This window comes from Camelus ferus, chromosome 4, assembly GCF_009834535.1.
Source record: "Camelus ferus isolate YT-003-E chromosome 4, BCGSAC_Cfer_1.0, whole genome shotgun sequence".
Lineage (NCBI taxonomy): Eukaryota > Metazoa > Chordata > Mammalia > Artiodactyla > Camelidae > Camelus > Camelus ferus.
This window is the reverse complement of record NC_045699.1, coordinates 26582445-26596349: the sequence shown is the minus strand read 5'-3', so window position 1 is coordinate 26596349 and position 13905 is coordinate 26582445. Positions and strand designations below refer to the sequence as shown.

The window sequence follows — 13905 nt, the reverse complement described above, 5'->3', positions numbered from 1 at the left end:
ATTCTTTTCACCATACTAAATCCTACTGCTAGGATATTTGTTGCATATGGTTCTAGCAAATCTTTCACACAGGTGGGGTCAGAATACTAGGAAGGAGCTTACAGAATAAGCCACATGCTTGTCTGCCATTAACTTTGCATGCATGACCAAATTCCTTCTCTTAGTCTTGTTGTAGTAACAACCTGGTTATATAGGAGGAGGCTTAAAACCCTCACCTGCTTCTAACTTTGGAAGTTGTATTCATCATAAGGACACTAATATTTGTGAATGATCAATTGCCTTGGATGAGTTGATAGCAGAAGTGTGTGGGTGCCAGTACACACACAAGTGCACGTGCATCCACAGGAGAAGGGCAAAGTAGGAGAAATGGAATAGGAGACAGAAGGGTGCCAACTGTTTATACATGGGCTTATCTGCCCTTGTCCCTTAGGTTGGAAAGTTTTTCATCCACAAATTGTCCTGAATTTCTTACTGGGGAGCAAGCCATTTGTCTTTTGCTCTGGAGATGGTAACACATTATTTATGATCCACACTTAACTACAGTTGTTCAGATCTTTGTCATCTCCACGATTGATGGTTAAAATGCACTCTACTTTACCCTCTTCAGCTTACATGCCTTTATTTGTTCTTTGAAAGCCTGTGCTGTGTATATTTCATGGAAAAATCTGGTTTAAATGTTCTTCTTTTTATGTTTTATATGTGACAAATGTTCAAGCTACTTTTCTCCCTCAAAATTTCCATCATTATTGCTTTTTTTTTTTCTTTCTTCTAATGTTGCCATACTTTTTCCTCATGCCTTTAAAATAAGAAAGCCATTCCGGAAACAATATAATAAATACTTCTCCAAACCTTAGGGTTTATATCATCCAATACAGTTCCCAGGCCTTTGAAGTCATGATTTTCTTGAATTATAGGTTTTCATTTAAAATCTATATTCTTTGCATTGGTCTATATGAATTAAGCCTTCTCAACTCAAAACGATACTTCTTAAATTTTCTTCTCCCTTCTCCTCTTTCTTATTTTTGGCTCTAGGCTGACCCACAATCTTTTTCAAATAAGACTGAAGATACATTATGGAACTAATCAAAACCTTCATTTGACACAGAGAAAATAAATTAGTATTAATAGGAGCACTTGCATTTAGATAAGCTATTCTATGCTACAGTAACAAATAATCTACAGTAACAACAACAGTATTAATCCTCATTCAAGCAAAGTCCACCCATGGTTGAAGAACAGTCAAGGCTAGCTCTCTTCCAGTTACTGACTCAGGGATTGAGGCTGTGTCTTATCTTGTGGTTATGACACTTAAAGTACTTGGTCTATTTGGTCTCCAAGTCAATGGAAGAGACAGAAGGTCATCTACTAGATCGTAAATGCTTTGCTCATAAGCAACACACATTATTTCTCAGAGCACATGGTTCAAACCTAGTCACCAATTCCTGCTTAACTGCAAGAGAACTACGAAAATCAGATAAGCAGTGAATGTCTCTGTCTAGAGCTTTCCTAGAGGAAGAGCTGCGTGACTAGTGAGGCTCTCTGGTATGAGTGTTAATCAGAGCACAGTAGCCCTAAAACATAGTGAAGATGAGCATGCATCTGTTGTTTTGAGTTATCCTTGTAACTGGCATCTCTGCCTGGAGATATATATGACTGGCATCTCATTAAACCAAATTCAGTTTCCACTTCGCACCCCCATTCCTTACAAAGTGCTAAGAAAAGGACTCTTCTTTTGTGCTGTAGTCAGCTCGATCCTCTTCTTTGGGCTAGGATCATAATGATGTGGGGGTGGGGTGCAGAAGTTATGGTGAGCTCCTTCCTTGGCAGTAAATAATGAGGGAAGTCTTCCAATTGGACCTCCTTATCTGTAAGATTATATCCTGCTCTGCATCAGGATCTTGAAAATTTTTAAGAAGTTTCTCAATTTCGAAACCTTGCTAAGCTTGTTATACCTTATCTGTATCCATGTACAGATTAGCAGCTAAATCCTTAAAAATGCAGCATCTGCGCATTTTCTTTTGAGGACTGCAGGAAAGATAAAGGAAATCTGGGATGCTGAAGATTTAACAAGAGGATAGACTTTTGCATCAGTTAAGGCTAGGCTTAAATTCTCTCACTATTGCCTGTTAACCATTTGATTGTGAGTTCAGTAGCCTCTTTCAATCTCTCTGAAATGGAAATGCAAAAACCTACCTCAGTGGTGGTAGTAAAGATGAAGCAAGAAAATGTACATTAGCAGTACATTCACTGAGCAACACACTTAGCATTAAATGAATTGTGGCTATCAACATAACTGTTAATTTAATAACCATAAAAGTTATAATGCAGAGTAGAAGAGAAGAACTACAGAAACAAAGAAAGGAAAACAGAGAAGACAGTCTAGACCGAAGAGATATCCCTGATTTTACTAGCTGAAACGTTTGCAAAAAGTTTCTTGCAAATATTAACATTTCATTAATATTAACAGTAACAAAAATATTAACTACAGAACTTGAAGTTCCAAAGATTTGCGGCCTCCTCTTATACTCCTCCTGCTTGACATCTTTTTAATATTTTTCTTCAACTTACTTTGGTTGATACCAAGGTCTATTTTCTTTTTGATTCTGCCTAGACATGGTAGTAGCCTTCTCTATCTGAGTGGGAAAATCTCAGACTGTGCCAGAAACACTGGGCTGGCTATAAAGAAGGCTCAGATGTTGAGAATCGATCAACAAGTAGATTGAAGATGAGAGGGTCAGTTGTATGGAGGCCACAGGAACACAGAAAAAGCAATGTGAGGTGAATCTGGTAGGACCGGACCAAATGAGTTAGGTACCGTACCCAGGAGATCCAAGGAGATAGTGTGGGAGACAAGGCTGGGATGAATACAGGATTGGCTCCTTAGCCTAGAAGGATATCTGGCAGGGAAAGAATGAAAGAAATGATGCTCTAGTCTCAAAGGGCTCTAAATCTTTTCTTGGGGGGTGGTAAGTCTGTGTCCTGTTCTATCTATGGTATCCAGAATTCCGTCCTCAGCCCTTTCTCCATTTTATTCACTCTCCACCAGGATAAGGACACCCAAATCAAACCCCTACACATCTCTTTGGGACAGCTGTCACAAAGAATGGTCTGAGACCAGCATCTTCAACATTCTTTGGGAGCAGGATAGAAAAGCAAATTCTTGGGGCCCAGCCCAGAATCAGACACTCAGCAGTTAAGCCCAAGAATCTGTGTTTTCTGTAAGTGCCTTAGGTGATTCTGATGTATACCACCATTTAAAAGCCACTGTTCTAGAATAGATTACAGGTTTTCCACATTCAGTCTGGTCCAAATGAAACTCACCTTTCCCTTCCCACTTCTACTGATATATCTGATTCTACTGTTTTAACTTAAATGTCTTCTCATGAAGGGCAGCTGCTCCAGCCAGAAACTTGGATTTGTCCTCTTCTCCTTACCAACCCCTCATCCTAAATCACTAACCATCCAATCATCAAACAGCTCTCAAAAACACTTGACCCTTGAACATTATAGGGGCTAGGGACACTGACCCTTCATGAAGTTGAAAATCTGTGTGTAATTTAAGGGTCGGCCCTCCATATCCTCAGTTCTGATCCACAGATTCAGCCAACCATGGATTTTGTAGTACTGTAGTATTTACCATTAGAAAGAAAAAAATCTGTGTATAAGTGGACCTATAAAGTTCATACTCACATTGTTCAAGGATCAACTGTGTATCCTCTTTTCTCCCTCCCCACAGACCACCAAGAACTCAGCCTGTATTATCAGAGACATTCTGCTGAACAACTAATATATGCCAGGCTTTCTGTCAGGCTAGAGTCAGCCAACTAGTGACTGCAGGATAAACCTAGGCCATGGCTTATTTTTGTAAGGAAGATTTTATTAGAATATATCCACACTCATCCATTTATATATAATCTGAATTTCTTTTGCACTATGACAGCGTTGACTAGTTGCAACAGAAGACTGGGTAGTCCACAAAGTTTAAAATATTTACTATCTGACCCCACACTGAAACGGTCTGACAATCCCTGTGTAGGCACTGAGCATACATGGAGAGAAAGATGGACATCATACATGTCCTCATGGAATTTACAATCCAGCAGGGAAAACCAGAAGACGAAGTAGACAGTTATCAGGTCAGGAGCATCTGACTGAGCCTAAGGGGAGCAAGGAAGGCTTTCCAAGGAAAGCTTGATGAAGCCAAGTTTCAAGGGATATGTGGAAATTCATCAGGCAAAGGAAAAAGAAGAAAAGTGTCACAATCAGAGGAAATAACTTAGTGTATGTATGTCTGTATGTATATAATTTCTCTCAGTACTTGGTGCTGTCCTCAGTACATTTTTGTTTTCAGTAAAGCTGACAGTCCGATAATCATCGCATAGAAGCCCCAACTCTAAATTGTTAGAGCAGGAACCTTCAGACCACTCCCATCCAGGTGATTCCCCATTGCACAGTAAGTGTGAGTTCTAGAAGTGATTCAACATGACTCAGGGCAGCCGTGGGAAACACTTCTTTCAAGCATGTGAGACACTCCATATTAAGACATTGGACAAATTTCTTCCAGAAAGCCCAATACACACTATGAGAGTTGTCTAAAGTAGTGACTATCAGATTGCATTTTATAGCTATTACCAAGTGACCTGGATGGAGGAATACTGGTGTCACAATTTTGCCTGAGGGTCTGTGGCAAAATATGTTTGCATCACTGGTTTTTCAAGGCAAACTGCATGCAAGATTTGAAATGGTTTTGGTGACATGTTCTTCTTTTCCCACTGAAAATTATTTTCCCCTTTGTAGAGATACTTAAGGAAAACAGTTAAAAACTCTCACAAACTCAAGAAAATATATCTGAAATAATTATAGAGGCATTTACTTTTCCTTTTTTATTTTATATTTTATTTTATATTTTATATAGAGGCTTTTTTTTCCTTTTTATATTTCATGATACTCAATTAAAAATCTTTCCTCTCCTCACCAAATAAAGGCACTTCACAAGCACTTTCCTCCTTCTTCTTGGGGAAAAATTAAGGTGCAAAAATGGAGATCCAGGCCACTGCCTTTGAGAGTTGAGACTCCATCAATTTGTGGCTGGAGCCATTTCTCTTCTCATCTTGCTGTAACCTTATCTGCTTTTACTGCTGCCCCATCATGTCAGGTAGAACGTGAATCTCATTCTCTTTTCTGCCTACAAAGCCATGCTAGAATAATTCCACCTGTTTTGTAGCTGGCACTGATCCTTTTTTGGCATGAAAAATAGAAACACTGGGGCTGTTAAAGCGCTGTCTACATTTCCAGCATCTCACTGGGTGCCCTCCCCCCCTAGCTAGTAACTCGCTCCCGTCCAAATGGTACATTTTCACTTCAGGCAGGGATGTCTTTGGATGGTTGTTTGAGAGGTGGAAGTAGTTAGGGGATTTGAGTGACTTCTTAATTTCCCCCTACTTTCCCATTTCTAGCATTCCTCATGAATCAGATCATTGCCTGCTCGATGCCTTCTCACCTGCACAGCCTGCTTCCGTTATCTCTGACATTACTTTCAATCTTGTAGCAGATCTGGCTGATTAAAAACCCTGGTCTTGAAAAAAATTCTCTTTCTTGAAAGTCAATGCTTGCAGGAGATTAGGACTATTTATATGGTAAGGCACTCCCTTCAAAGCCTCTGGTGACTTTAGTCTCTTGACTGATGCAAACCTCAACTAATTCTCTTTATCCAGATAATCCACTTGCTTCCAACATTCATCAAACAGCAAAAGGAAAAGCTTTTAAGAAAAAGAGTAAGTGTGTAGGCTTAAAATCACATAGAATTTTCATCTTAATAAATTAATAAAATTGTGAAAGAAATTATGAGGAAATCAGGTGTGTTACTCTTATTTCCAATGAGATAACTTAAAAGCTGATAAAATCCAAGAGACCACAGCAAATATGTTTTGTACCTCTTAAATTGCTTTGGCAGGTGTTTTGATGACAAACTTCTGGTGAGGGAAAAGAAGTGTGTTTTCTCTCTCTGAGAAGATCACCATAAGGCAAACCCCATTCCCATCTGAGCTCCTGCCACTTCCCTTTATTTGTGTGGAATTCTCCATTGCACTCTTTCTTTAGTTCATGCTTAAGTTGAATTCATTAGAATTTAACGTGCATTGACTACACACAAGGTACTAACAAATACATGGTATCTATAATAAATGTGAAAAATCTTGTCCAAAGGAAGCTCAAGTATTATAGTAAGGATCAACAGATCTGTTCTGAGTTAGGGTCAGAAAACCAAAGTCAGTCTTGTCCCTGACTGAATTGTTCACATAGCATTAGAAGAAAGAAAACATGATGAAGAAAGGATGCTTTTAAAGCAGTGACATCCAGAACTCCACTTCCACATTCACAAAATTAATAGCTGAGCAGATTTCCAAGACTACCTGGAAGATAGGTGATTTAGAAGTGGTATAAATCATGCTTCCCTGTGTGATACTCTGTGCTAGGGGTGACATGTAGAATGATACTGCAGAATTCTTACTATTGCTGCCAAGATACCACCCAGGAATATCAAGTATTTTTTCAAACACATTTTTAAAAAGTAGTGTAACATTTCTTTCACCCTTTGAAAAATTCTGTCCAAGAGAATAAAAACAAAGCTTCATTTTTCTTTCTAAATGACAATGGAGTATCAACTGTTTTTATATTCACACACACACACACGCACATACAAGTCTGATATTAGGAGCAAGACAATATGAGAAATGTGCAGTCGAACTGTAATAATTCTACCTAATAAAACTGTAAGAGGGAAAAAAAGGACAATATGAGAAGAAAAGGACTATTTAGGGTAGGAACTAGCAGGCTTCTTTCCCAGGTTTACTCTGTATGAATGGCCCGTTTCAGACAAGTGGAATGAAGTGGTGAGAATCATGGTAAGAATGCAGACACGAGAGCTGTAAGCCGCACCCTACTGCCCTGAACGGTCAGTCATTTGAAGCTTTACTCAAAGCAAACAACGAGCAGACCACCGGTCAATTATGTCCCACATAAGATCTGAGGCAGATCACTAGAGTTTCTACAGAGTGGTCTGGGTGCAGACAGGGATGAGTATTGATGGTTAAACAGCTGAAATGAATGTCTGCTGTGTGGCCTGTTATTTGATAGCTCCATAATAAAACAATGAATGTGCTGAGTTGTACAATGGTAAGTATCTTTACAGGGGTTGGTCTGGGAAAGGCCTCTTAGACTGGAAGAATCCTATTCAGGGCTTGTCGGAGATAGAAACACTCACTGGGAGCGTTTGGTTCTTTGGGGGACACAGTTTAAAAATATCTGAATAAAGGAGGTAGGGAAGCTGATTTCTTCTTGGCTCAGTATTTCTTAACCACATCAACAACAGAGTATTGACTTTTCCAAACCCCAATACATGATGTAAGTGTACGTGCTGGACCAACCTCTCAGCCGTTCCTGGGGAGAAATTATGCTTGACCTGCCTTCCCTACCCCTGCAAAGATCACAACGGTACTCCCTGATCCAGTATTTTACCTGCTCCAAAAAATGATGGAAAATCACTGTAAAGCTTTTGTTTTGTTTTTCTGTAGTGAGGTAGGTGGTTAGCATTAGGGGGATACGGCTTTTACACAACTCTCCACTTAACTTCTTGGGCACAGTCTGAAAGCTGTGCTCTGAAGGACCATGTGAAGTGCTCCCTCTGTTCTCACTCCCGTGCCTATGATGGGGCTTTTAGGGAAATATTTTCCTACCTGCATTTGAATTTAACTCCACTGAGCTCAAGGACCATTGTTGTTCTCAGGAGACTGTGTGGTTTCAAAATGGTCTAACTATATCTTATGTTGACTTTAGAGAGGGCCAGATTTAGGGTGACCAAACCAAGCTCAGATAGCTGTTGTGGACTGGGTGTAGAAAGAGCGCCTCCTTTACTTGTCATCTTTGAAGCGGTTTCAGGCTAAAAGACTTTCAGACTTTGTTATTGCTGCTGACTATTCTATTTTGCTGACCCCTTGAAGGGAGGAGGTATGCTGGTAGTGAGAACTGTAGAAAGGGATTCTCAGTGGCGAGAAGCAAGTGGAGAAATTGGGATATATTCCTATTGTAGAGGGTTTAATTTGGGATTTTTTTTTTCCTTTGATTTGGGGAACAATCCTATGTTGAAAATAATTATTTCCATGTTTAAACACGTTTTAGCAAAGTCTGATGCAGCTAAAAATCTCTTGTTGATTTCATTTTGGGGGTTGGTAATAATTTTCAAGTCATCCTTCTGATTTTACCTTAAATGTAACCTGCACAGAAAAGGTTCTCCTCCAGCCAGAGTATGGGGATACTGCAATCATATCTTAATACTGGGTGCTTTTCATTCATGGCATTTGCCATGAATTATAATATGTGTTTGTGATTATATAATTAATCCAGAAGTGTACTCTGATCAATGCTGGCTCCCCAGTACTTAGTGCAATGCCCAATAAATAGTAGCCATTCATTAAATATTTGTCAAATGATAAATCCCCCAGAGGGGGAGTTAGAGTGGTGGATAAGAGTTTGAGACGGGAGGGAGAGGACAGACATGGGCCTTTCTCCTTCCCAATTATATTAAAGGAAGGTGACTTCAAAAAAAAAAAAAAAAAAAAAAAGGGAACACCTGGACACCCAGTAGAAACCTTGAAGTAATTTTTGTTCTTCATGATTTTTAGCATGTTATAAGTAAGCAGAATCTGATCTAAAATTAGTATCTTTTTCTGACTGAGAGCTCAGGAAATTGAAGTTTCTTTTTTTCAGGGTGCATTCAACTTATATTCAAGTAATTAAGTCTTGATTACAAAAGGACTATTAGATTTGTAAAATAGAGCTCCACTGTGCCTTAAAACTTTCATTAACCTCTCACTTTACTTATTAATTTGCCATATTAATTTACCATTTTTAATAGCTCATGCATTGTTCTTAAACACAGTAAATTGATTCAAAAGAGATAATGCACGTGAAATAGAGACATCCCACCAAATGCTATGCATGCAAGCTATTTTAAAATTATTTTGTAGTTGAGAATAGTGCTAAGTACCTTGCCCATCCCCAGTGCAGAGTTGGTGAGTAAACTGAGGAGCAAGATCTTTTCTTATTCAATTACACTTTACCCCTGTACGTGCCTAGACCCATACTGCAACACAGGTATTGAAAACAAGTTTTCTGAATAAATAAATAAATGAACGAAAGGAACCCTACGTTTTCTGAGAATAAAATGAACCTGGGAAAATTTATTTTAATGTTAACATGTCTAGAAAAAAGTCTTTTAGAGCTTGGAACTAACTCTAATGTCATGGGTAGTAAATATTTTCAGAAATAATGAGGCTGTCATTTGTTCCACTGCCTGAAAAGTTAGATTGATGTATTACCTTGACTATAATGGTACAGGTAAAGAAAAGAAAGAAACAAGAAAGGATGGAACCAGGCTTTGTGGCATGTGAGGTTTATACAATGAGGAGGTCCCTTTTGTTAGAAAAATAATTTTAAAAATTACAACTATAAATTTAGGTAAAAGTCCTTAGATGGGGCTGTACAAAGAGGGACCTGAAGCACGAACTTCGTTAACTTCAGGCCAAATCTGTCTCTGGCACCCAGACCAGAGAATCATCCACACTTGCATCTTTTGGTCACTGCAGAAATCCAGCGACAACTGTTACAGCCTTTACCAGTGGCTATGCAGGATTTGAAAGCCAAAAGATAACCATGAAAGTATTCAAATATTTATCAGCAGAAATAACATAGTGAAAATAACTTTCTCAGTTATTAGCATGACCAATTGATCTCCTGGAGAACACATGGAAAACCTAATCCCCGAGCTCCAGGGATTCATAAGGTGAGTGAACAGATACAATCCATTTAGTCCCACTTAACTGACCATTTTCTGCAGAATTTAAAGTGGGAATAGAAAAATCCTGCCCAATTTCACACTGTGAACCCTTTGATGTGGGACCCGGTGACTTTTTAGACACAGTCTGGTTTCCTATCTACCTTCTAGGACTGTCTGTTTTTATTCTTCCCATGTTAAGAATCTAAACAGCTATCTCCACTAGCCTGCACAATGCAAAGAGAATAGACTCTTACAGCTTTGTTCAGCTCCTCTCACCTTTTAAAAAATTGAGCTCTTGAATGCACAAAGATGCAGCCTCCTTCTGTTGAGATAGCAGGGTTGAGCTGGTGGCCTGAAAGATACTTGCAACCATGGGCATCTGATAATTGAACTAACGATCAGAAAGCAGTGAGCTCAACCATTAAGTAAATTATGAGATCATTTTATTTTGTAATAAACTACAAACCTAACACTCCAATGACTTTTGACAAAAGCTACATACATGAAAGCCCACTCTATCTTATCCCACAGTTACAAAGGAAAGTCAGTGGGCCCACAACTGGGGTTGTGGATATGGACAATACTCCTCTAAAAAAAGATATTGAAGTTCACACATTTCTTACATCCTGTGGAAAGACCATGCCACTAAAATTAAATAGTGATGTAAAATCAGACAAGCAGAAAATAATGGAATCTTTCTAAACAAAAGCACACCTTGGAAAAAGTAAATTGATCAATGTATAGCTATTGGTTTATGGAGGCATTTTGTCTAAAAGGCAGGAGTCAAGGGAGGGAACTACTAAAGCTGCCTAGGGAATTACGACTAGTAAACAAAGTATAAAGCAGACATGGGGAAAGGATATTTTATCTGCATATCCATGCACAGGAAGCGAGTACATTTAGCCATATCAAAGTTAAGTGTGCACCAGGCACGATGAAGTATTATGGGATAGATGCCTTTGATGCAACAGTAGACATTGTCTGGGGGAGGGATTAGATAGTAAATACTTTTTGAGCAGGTCTAGAAAAAGGAGGTAGACTGTTAAAGTAAATCTCATCAGGTGTTATATACATACACCAGTAAGATTACACGTACACACACACACAGACATGTGTTTCCTTGTGCCAGAATAAGACTCTCTGGCTTTTTCTAAATAACAATCTTGAATCAGATTCAAAAACACCACAATGTAATCAATATGTTTATTGATGCATTTCTAATATGGCTGGTCAAATGCAGACTGAAATTTAGCCCAGAGCAGAACAACGAAATGGCCATAATTACTTTCAAGATAATTATAAGACTGAAGAAATCAAGCAATTACAGAATGTATGCTCTAAAATTGTCTTTTTCTTTTAGTAAAAAGAACTAACAAAATGAAACGATTCAGCTCATACCAAATCTGATTCATCTGATTCCTGGTGAGTTCAGACCCAGTGGCTTCTATTTCAAGCCTCATTTCTTTTTGACCTCAAATAATAAAGCTGAAGTCAGCCAGTTTCCATTCAGCATTGTTGCACTGTCTGCCAGTTTATAACGCTTTCTGTTTGCATCGAAAATGTTATAGGAGGAAAACCATAAAGAAATCAGATTTGGGCAATTTTCCCTGTTTTACACAGATTTCAAAATTGTTACACAAGTTGCCAACCACTGGACATACTTGAGAGCAGAAAATAATCCAAACACTGAACGTCTCTGTTACTATTTTGTTAACTCCTTATAACTTAGACTAAGCAGCATGGCCAGCAGGTGTCACAAAGCCCTGCTTCATTCTGGGTTCCCCAATCAAACTGCCTGTCGTGGAAGCACCTTGCTGTCAGAGGGCTGATACGTCTACTATTAGAGACATTTCAACGTGGCCATGAAGACTCAGCACAGGAATCACCTTTCATGGAGCATTTTTTTTTCCTTGCTCTCTTGCTCCATCACCATTCTAGCTTAGTTTAACTTTATTTTTCTTCCCACAGCACCTGTACTTACCTCTAACTTAGCATTCCCTTCAGTGCTGCATTTGTTTGATAAGAGAGATCGCTCCATCTTAGATGATGAGAGCCTTCAGGGCAGGGAATTTGTCTTTTGTTTCAGTCCACAACGTCTAGCAAAATCCTGGGCACACAGTGAGTGCACAAGAAACAAGAAAAATTCATTAGGAAATACACTCCCCAGTTGAGAACAATTGACAAAGAGATTCAACAAATTTTATAGAGCAGATGCTACATTCTAAGTAGTAGACACAGAGATATAGCAAAATAAAGAGCAAGTCCTTGTAGAACTAGACTCCACGTGAGGACACAAATAACAAAAAAAAGGACAAATAAACTGTGATAGCAGCAATTACACAGTAAAGAGAGTAATAAAATAAAGACTGATTGGGACAGAGCTTTTAGATTATGAAGTTTTCTCTGAGGAGGTGACATCTGAGCAGAGACCTGAAGGATGAGATGGAGTTAGTCAAGTGAACAGAAAGGAGAAAATGGTCCAGGCAAGAAGGGACAGTTAGTATGAGGATGAATAAGATCTTGAAGTGTGGCAGGCGTAGAAAGGAGGCTATTGTGCCTCGAACATTGCAAATTAGGGAAGAAAAGTAAGAGATGAGATTTGTAGGCAATGTCAAATATACAGAGCTTTTAAACCAAAGCTAAGTGTTGGGATTTTCTTTTTCCTATAAGCAATAGGAAGCCCTCGTAAGGTCTTAAGTAGGAAAGAGATATAAGATATTATGTTTTTTAAAAGCTAGTGCCTTCATCAGTTATGTAGAAAAGAGACTGAGGGTAACAAGAGAGGAATCAGGGAAATCAATTAGACAGGGATGAGATTCAAAACATTTAATAACCTCTATAGTCTTTGACACCTATCAGAAAAGTCACCAACTAATCAGAATGGACACTGGTTAATAGGCCATAATATCTGAATAGAAGTGCAATAGCTGGTTAATCTCATAGCATGCAGTGAGAGAGAAGGGTATGAATGAAGTCGGTAGTGTAAGTATGAAGAGAAGTGAATTGATACGAAATATATTTGAAAGATGTAACTGAAAGGATCCACAGGTAGACTGGATGTGAAGGGTCCTTAGACAAGGGAGGGGTCTTTGGTAAACCAAACTGAAAGGTTTGGCTTGAGCAATCAATGGTGTGGATATCTGTTCCATTTTAATGAAGAACAGTATAAAGTTCTGTGCTGGACCTGATGAATTTAGATCTCCTAAGGCTATTTCAAATGAGTATGTTGAGTAAGTGTCAGGGCTTCCACATTTGAGCTGAGGGTAGTGGTCAAGGCTGAAGATGTACGTTTAAGACTTATTAGTACTAAGTCAAGCTTCTGAATGAAATAACCTAATGAGAGTAAAACCAAGCTTAAAGAAAAATAAACCAGTGAGGACAAGTAGAAGGAATGTCTTGGGGGCAGGAACTTAGCAAGAGAATGCACCCTGGTTAAACTTCATCTATCTCCTAATTTTGCCACCATCTGATCCTGCCTAAATACCTGGTTAACCAAGTACCCCAAGCTATCCGTTCACCTTGGCACCTTCTAAATGGGCTGCCAATTTTATTGCAGATCTAAGAATAAGTCCATAGACTCATCAATATACTGCATTAATGAAATATGTGGGCATGACAAATATTTTGTATTTGTCTTTTCAACCCTGGATGTTTTTCTTCATGGACAAAATAGATGCTGGGTTATCAGCTTAAAGCTTGTATTCAATCTGGGTGCTTTGGCTATTTCAATTTTTTTTTTTTTAATGAAACTCACAAATGAAGACCATTGTTAATAGGTCTTGCTGAATAGGAGATATATCTATAACTCAAAATATTACAACTCTTTGGCCTCCTTTTTACCTTCCCAATCCAAACATCAAGGCACAGAGACCTAAGTACACATATAAACATCCGTACACTATCTAATTGTCAGTAAATAGATGACTTAGGGTACTAATTCAGAATTACATGTTAAATACCTACATTCTAATGTATGTATTTTTAGAAACATACATTGAATTACATATGCATGTGCAATAGCATCATGCCTCATTATCTTACTTATTCTGATGTCAAATAGTGAGCTTATCTGT

At 38.6% G+C, this 13905-nt stretch overlaps 1 protein-coding gene across 1 annotated transcript in view; it reads right to left on the bottom strand.

Moving 5' to 3' along the window:
• PTPRD (protein tyrosine phosphatase receptor type D) overlaps positions 1-13905 on the bottom strand; it is a 1875912-nt gene that overhangs the window by 675833 nt on the left and 1186174 nt on the right. The window contains exon 9 of the mRNA XM_032477692.1: positions 11814-11939. The gene's annotated coding sequence lies outside the window, so the exon portion shown is untranslated. The remainder of the gene's footprint in view (positions 1-11813; positions 11940-13905) is intronic.